We start from the raw sequence: 6,961 nt of genomic DNA on the forward strand, positions 1-6,961 counted from the left end.
AGAGCTGTTCCGGCGCTCACGTTCCAATTACGAATTACAAATTCCGATCCAGAGCTCCCACGCTTGGGGGCCGTGGAGCGCTCGCCAGCCGCTCCCCGTTTGCTGCTGGGTCTTACGAATTTCTCATATCCATCATACGGTTTCTTTATCACACTGTCCGCGGCACGCCAGTCCCTATGACAGAAAGCACCTGCTGATGGAGACGGAGTTGGTGGCGGAGGGGAAAAGTTCGGGAGACACCTGGTTGGGAGCAGGCTAAGGAAACAAATGGGGAGGAATTAGCCACAAATCCTCAAATAGATAGCTACTCAAAGGCATCTTCACGGACAGTTTCCAAGCATTGGATGCAGTGATGCATTCCTGCGTTGGGCAGTGATTGTGTGCACACATCTCTTTAAGGGAGAGTGGAAATGGGGTGGGGAGGAAAATGGGAGTAGAATAGAGGGTAGCGTTGACATTTATTTTCTTCAAAGGAAGACCCGAGCACACCTGAGAGCTCAGTGAAGAAAGTAGTTCTGGCGAATCGGATTAATATGGTATGATCACCCTTTAGCAAGATTCTGTCACTTTTCCCACTGATTATGCTATATGGTGTCCGCTTGTGTATGTGCACACGTGTGTGTGTGTGTGTGTGTTGCATCTTCTGAGTATTTTTCAAGGAGAAACTTTTTAGTGATCTGAAAAGTCAATTCAGTTGGCCACTAGAGTTCAATCGAAAACTTCGGAAGAGTGCATCATCTTAAAGTACATAAGAGAGAATCACAACCTCCAGCTCAGAATTCAAGAATAGGCAAGCTTGTGAAATAGTAAACTCAGAAAAGTTTAGGGCCGGTGAACTCCTATTTAAAGTTATTGCAGGTGTTTGTACGTTTTTCCCAGGGAAGGTTTATAACTTTCATCAGATTTTCAAAGGGACAAAGGACCCTGCAAATTGATCCATATAGTGGGGTAGCCAAGTTAATCAAGAGAGAACTGGGAATTAGAGAAGAACATTCATCTTAAGGTTGTTGTGAAGATTAAATGAAAAATGGAGGCGAAGCGCTGAGCACACGGCTTGGCCCAAAGAATGGCACCTTTTTTTTTTTTTAATAACAAAACTAATCCGGTAGGGCCTGAACAGAAAACTGTGCCTAGGTGGCTTCCCTTTCACGTCCTCTCACTCAAATAAATCAACATATTCGCTGAACTTAGGGCTAGGGAAAAATTAAATATTCTGTATTTGGAAGTCATGGAGATTTCCAATACAACAAAAGGAAGCAGACATTTTCTCCAGATAGGAAAGAGGAGGAAACAAACTAACATTTTTGCTCATTATATTCTTTTTCTAGCACCCCTAAAACTTGACCTTCATTATATGTCACTGCCCTCATCCCAAACACATCCTCTCCCAGTTTTCCAGGAAACGGCATCGCTGCCCATCTCTTCTCAGGCCCCAACCCTGGAGGAGAACCTAAATTTCTCATTTCCTCACTCCCTACCTCCCGTCCTTCAACAAGTCTCGTTGGTTGGGGTGCTAAACTATGGACTAAATTCTTTCAGTACTTTCCATGCCCACAGCTACCACCCTGGTCCAAGCCAAATTCTTAGTTGCCCTGAACTTCTTACTGCAGAAGCCTCTCAGCTTCCACTCTTGGCAAAAACCTTGAAATCTCTTAATACCACTCGTCTGCTTAAACCTCGGCATCCCACATGTACCACTATCAGGAAGGATCACGTTTGTTTGTTTGCTGTCTCAGTCCCCCATTTATATGTAAGTTCCACGGGTAAGTGCCTGCCCCTACATCCCACACCTCTACATCCACAGAGCCTAGAGACCCCAGGCGCGGGGAAAGTACTCCAGGACCATCACCGGCCAGGCCACACGACTGCTGGATCTAAATTTGGAACCGGACTTTCAAAGCTGAAATAAACCTGAGGTTTTCCAGAGGCATTTAACCTCCTTTTACAGCCAAGGATGCGCCTAAGAAAGGGGAGTGACTTCCTGCAGTAACGCAGCCACTCTGGAGACTGAGACCACAACGACTTGGGAGTCTAAAAGTCTGCAACCTTTTCCACTCCAAAGCTCGATGTTTCCTCAATCCCCCGGGCTCAGCATCAGCAAAAACCCGGAGAAGCGGAGCCTTTCTCAATGAAAAAGACCTCCAGACTCTTGCTACCGACTCCATCGGTGCGCGTATCACGCACGCGCAGGGCCGGCCGGCCGCACCTCGCCAACTCCTATTCGGACACGTCATCTAGGTCGGCCAGGGTCCGGTGGGAGGGGCCAGGGGCGGGGCTCGGACCCGGGGCAGAGGGGCCCCCTCACTTCCGGATCCAGCCTCTCCTGGCCAACCTCTCACTCTGGGTTCCTCGGTTACCTGGCGGCGGTGTCTACCCGGCGCCGGGGCGTGGCGGAGAGAGATTGCCCCGCCCTCCACGCAGGTCACAAAATGGAGGACCTGCGTTGTGGGTGTTGGTGTCCTGGGCGTTGCCATGCCGACAGATAAAAGTTAGAGTGGCAATTCCAGTTGCAAACTGGAAAGAAATGGAGTGATTCCTTCATTCTCCCCATGATCGTGAAGGTCCTTTTCTCAAAGTACTAATACTTTTAATGGGACTGTAAAACTTGAGGGTTATGACTTTCTCCTCTCCTCTGCTTCAGATTGCATTTGCCAACTCTGATTTACCGCCAATAGTATGGTGCTGTTATATTCGTAGAGACAGAAAGTAGAGCAGTGGTTGTAGAGTCTAGGGAAGGAGGGATGGGGATTTACTGTTTAATGATATAGAGCTTCAGTATGGGTTGGTGAAAAAGTTAGGATGAATGGTGATGACTGCACAACAATGCAAATATGCTAATGTCACAGAAGTGTACACTTAAAAATGGTTAGACGGTAAGTTTCCTATTATGTATATTTTACCACAATTTTTTTTTTTTTTTTTTTTTTTTTTTTTTGGTTGCAACAGAGCCTCTCTGTTGCCTAGGCTGGAGTACAGTGGCTCCATCTTAACTCACTGCAACCTCTGCCTCCCAGGTTCAAGCGATTCTCGTCCTCAACCTCCCAAGTAGCTGGGATTACAGGCGCCAGCCACCATGCCCAGTTTTTTTTTTTTTTTTTTTTTTTTTGTATTTTTAGTAGAAATGGGGTTTCACCATGTTGGCCAGGCTAGGCTATTCTCAAACTCCTGACCTCATGTGATCCACCTGCCTCAGTCTCCCACAGTGCGGGGATTACAGATGTGAGCCACCACGCCCGGCCCCACAGTTTTGTTGTTTGTTTGTTTACATTTTTTAATGGCATTTGTTTTGTTTTGTTTTGTTTCTTGTTTTTGAGACGGAATCTCGCTCTGTCACCAGGCCGGAGTGCAGTGGCGCCATCTTGGCTCACTGCAACCTCCGACTCCCTGGTCCAAGCGATTCTCCTGCCTCAACCTCTCAAGTAGCTGGGATTACAGGCACGCACCACGACGCCCAGCTAATTTTTGTATTTTTAGTAGAGATGGGGTTTCACCATACTGGCTAGGATGGTCTCGATCTCCTGGCCTCATGATCCGCTTCAGCTTCCCAAAGTGCTGGGGTTACAGATGTGAGCCACTGCACCCAGCCTAAATGGCATTTGTTTCTTCTACTCCTCTCTGCCAGAATAATTTGGACAACCTTTTCTGAGTTTCCCATGACTTCTGTATAAGATTGTCGGATATAGCAAATAAAAGTACAATGTGCCCAGGTAAATTTTAATTTCAGATAATCAATGAAAAATAATTTAAGTACATTCCAACTATTCCATGCGACATAGGGTATTTTATCTGATCACCCTACTTTTCTGTCAAGTTAAAATTATTAGCAAAACTGCTTCCATTTTCAGGAAGTGCACACTGTACTCTACTAGTGAGGTAGGAGAACAGGGTCTGGAAGCAGGGAACCTAAGGCCGTTTCTCACTGACTTCCTAGAGCCATTTGGAAAGGAAAACCCTAACTTTCCACTCCTAAGTAACAAAAGGCCCAGAGGCCACTCCCTTTGCAAACCCCTACATTTTCTGTGCTGCAGCTGGAAAATTGAAAGTACCTCTGATTGATTGCTTTCTGCAACTAATCAGATGTTTGCATAGAGTGTAACTTTGTAACTTCACTTCAGCCTCTGATTGGTTGCCATCCCCAACCAATCAGACTGATTGCGGGCCAAGTCTTCCTTTGCATAGAAGTGCAACATTGTAACTTCTCTTTAGCCTCTGATTGAGGGCCACCACTTCATTTACATGGGGTGAGCACCAAGTAAGTGGCCAATGGGAAACCTCTAGGGGGTATTTGGACCTGGCAAGATTCTGTATCTGGGGCCCTTGAGCTGCTGCCTGGCCTGCTCCCACACTGTGGAGTGTACTTTCACTTTCAATAAATCTCTGCTTTCCTTCCTTCGTTCTTTGCTAGCTTTACTGGGCGTTTTGTACAATTATTTGTTCAAAACGCCAAGAACCTGGACAACTTGCTGTCCGCAACCAGTTGAGACTGACTGTGGGCCGAGTCTTCATTTGTATGGAAGTGCAACTTTGTAACTTTAGCCTCTGATTGCTGGCCACCACTTCATTTACATGAGGCGAACACCAGGTAGGATGGCCAATGGGAAACCTCTAGCGGGTATTTGGACCTGAGAAGATTCTGTATCTGGGGTCCTTGAGCTGCTGCTTGGGCTCACTCCCACACTGTGAAGTGTACTTTCACTTTCAATAAATCTCTGCTTTCCTTGCTTTGCTGTGCGGTTTGTCCAATTCTTTGTTCAAAACACCAAGAATCTGGACAACTTGCAGTCAAGACCCTCTACTGGTCTGGCGAGCCAGGTAGGAGGGAAGCCTAAAGTTTGGGATTTATTTTTCTCCTTTCTTCTTCTCCTCTCTGCTACATACAGGGGAATCTTTCTCTCTTTTCCTTTCCAACTCGGAACTCGCGGTGGACAGCGCCTAAGCAGGTGGACAACTGCAAGTTTCTGGCCAGGGCGTCTCTCCGGTGAAACTGAAAGGCCTCCATGTGGAAGCATCTGACTAACACCGCCGGATTGGGGTGAGGGACCTGAGTCCTTTTCCTTGTTTCTGTTTTTCCGAGTCCTATTCCTTTTTTCCTCCTTCTGAGTTATTTTCCTTTTTTCTTTTCCAGTCTTTCAGCAGCTGTTTTCTAGTAGCTCCTTGGCAATTGAGGGGAGCTGGCCGGGGCCACTCTCTGGTGTTGTCTGAAGGGCAAGGAGTGAACAGGGATGACTGCCCTGCCTCGAAGAGGGAAGGATTCTTTTCTGTCCCTTCCAGCTATAGTCCCTGATCCTTACCTGTGACGACGCAGTTGGCAGCAGAAGCTCATCCTGGGCGAACTCACACACATTTCAGGCGACTTAAACCTTCTTTTCTTATGCTAAATTCTTCCCTTCCCCTACTTATCTGGCTAAAGGACAGACTGCAAAAAAGTTATACAAGTCAGAGGGTCTGGGCATGTCGGAGGTAGTCTGTGTGGGGCATGGGGGGAGGGGGAATTCATGAAAGGGAACTTATTGCCTAAATTTAAAGGGTTAAAGGGTTGCTTTAAGTGAGATAGAAAAACCTTAAGGAAAGTTCATAGTAGGTCCTCAGTGGTGGAGGGACCCATTCCAGAGCAGTGCCAGCCCCCATTTAAGGTCAGAGACATCTGACAGACTAAATCAGGGCCCTAAAGTAGCGACGCCCCTGAGAACTCCAGTCTGGGTTCAGAATTTTTTCAGGGGGATGCCCTGGGTAAAGTTTGGGTCACCTAATGGGCCCTCTACTTTTCAAAGTCCTCTTCTCTTTTCCAGACCACTGTGGGCAACTCTCAATCTATTCCACCTCATTGCACTGTGGGCAATTCTAGACCTATTCCACCGGATTCCTCACTTGGCTACATCATGCACCATTGGAATCAATTTGACCCTGACACTCTAAAGGGAAGGTGTATAATTTTTTTTTTCAATACTGTTTGGCCCCAGTATGAGCTTCCAAGCCCCCAACAATGGGCAGTCAATGTCCAAAGTCATGATAGCCTTAATTATGACACCATCCTGCAGTTGGACCTACTTTACAAGAGGCCAGGAAGATGGTCAGAAGTCCCATATGTACAGGCTTTTATGATCCAATATCAAAAACTTAACAATCAGTGAAACTCCCAGAACCCACCCCCCAAAGGAAAGTGCTAAGGCAAAACTAGATATTATATATCACCCCCTTTTACGAGGGCTAGCTGTCTCTCAGGGTGAACAGCAACCACCCCCACATAGCCCCTTGCCAAGTGCTCCTGAGGCTAAAACCCAGGAGCAAACACCCTACTAAATCCCCGTCACATTCGAAGAGGAACGCCATATTCAATTCTCTCTCCAGCCCTGCTACCTCTTAGGGAAGTAGCAGGAACCAAGGGGCCAGTCGTAGTGCAGGCCCCCTTCTCTATAACTGATATATACAGTGTAAGGAAAAGCTAGGAAGCTATTCTGAAAATCCTAGGAAATTTACAGATGGGTTCCAACCTTTCATCTTAGCCTTTGATCTCTCATGGAGAGATGTTCAATTCATTCTAGCAACCTGTTGCACACCCTCAGAAAAGGAATGAATCTTTGAGGCCACCCACCCGGAAGCAATGAATTATTTGCCAAAACCCTCAGGGCAATCACCCCGGCCCAGACACAGTTCCCACTATCGATCCTAATTGGGACTATAACACTCCTAAGGGAATGAACAAGCAGGATAAATTTCTTGGAGGAATGAGAAAGGGAATAACTAAGGCAGTAAACTATGATAAAGTAAGGGAGGTTACACAAGGCAAGGAGGAAAATCCAGCCATGTTTTATGGCAGGCTGGAGGGAGCCTTTAAAAAATATACTAGGCCGGGCGCGGTGGCTCAAGCCTGTAATCCCAGCACTTTGGGAGGCCGAGACGGGCGGATCACGAGGTCAGGAGATCGAGACCATCCTGGCTAACATTGTGAAACCCCGTCTCT

At 46.9% G+C, this 6,961-nt stretch overlaps 1 long non-coding RNA gene across 2 annotated transcripts; it reads left to right on the forward strand.

Moving 5' to 3' along the window:
• Positions 1–1,801: 1,801 nt before the first annotated feature.
• On the forward strand, positions 1,802–6,873 carry LOC108521903 (uncharacterized). 2 transcript variants are annotated; one of them, XR_001883309.1, is made up of 4 exons: positions 1,802–2,561; positions 4,406–4,582; positions 4,881–5,032; positions 5,126–6,873. It is a non-coding gene; the product is annotated as an uncharacterized LOC108521903 (long non-coding RNA). The 2 variants fall into 2 exon arrangements; XR_001883311.1 differs by lacking the exon at positions 1,802–2,561 and adding an exon at positions 4,156–4,252.
• Positions 6,874–6,961: the final 88 nt, after the last annotated feature.

The sequence above is a fragment of the Rhinopithecus bieti genome, unplaced genomic scaffold, assembly GCF_001698545.2.
Source record: "Rhinopithecus bieti isolate Rb0 unplaced genomic scaffold, ASM169854v2 scaffold_2254, whole genome shotgun sequence".
Classification (NCBI taxonomy): domain Eukaryota; kingdom Metazoa; phylum Chordata; class Mammalia; order Primates; family Cercopithecidae; genus Rhinopithecus; species Rhinopithecus bieti.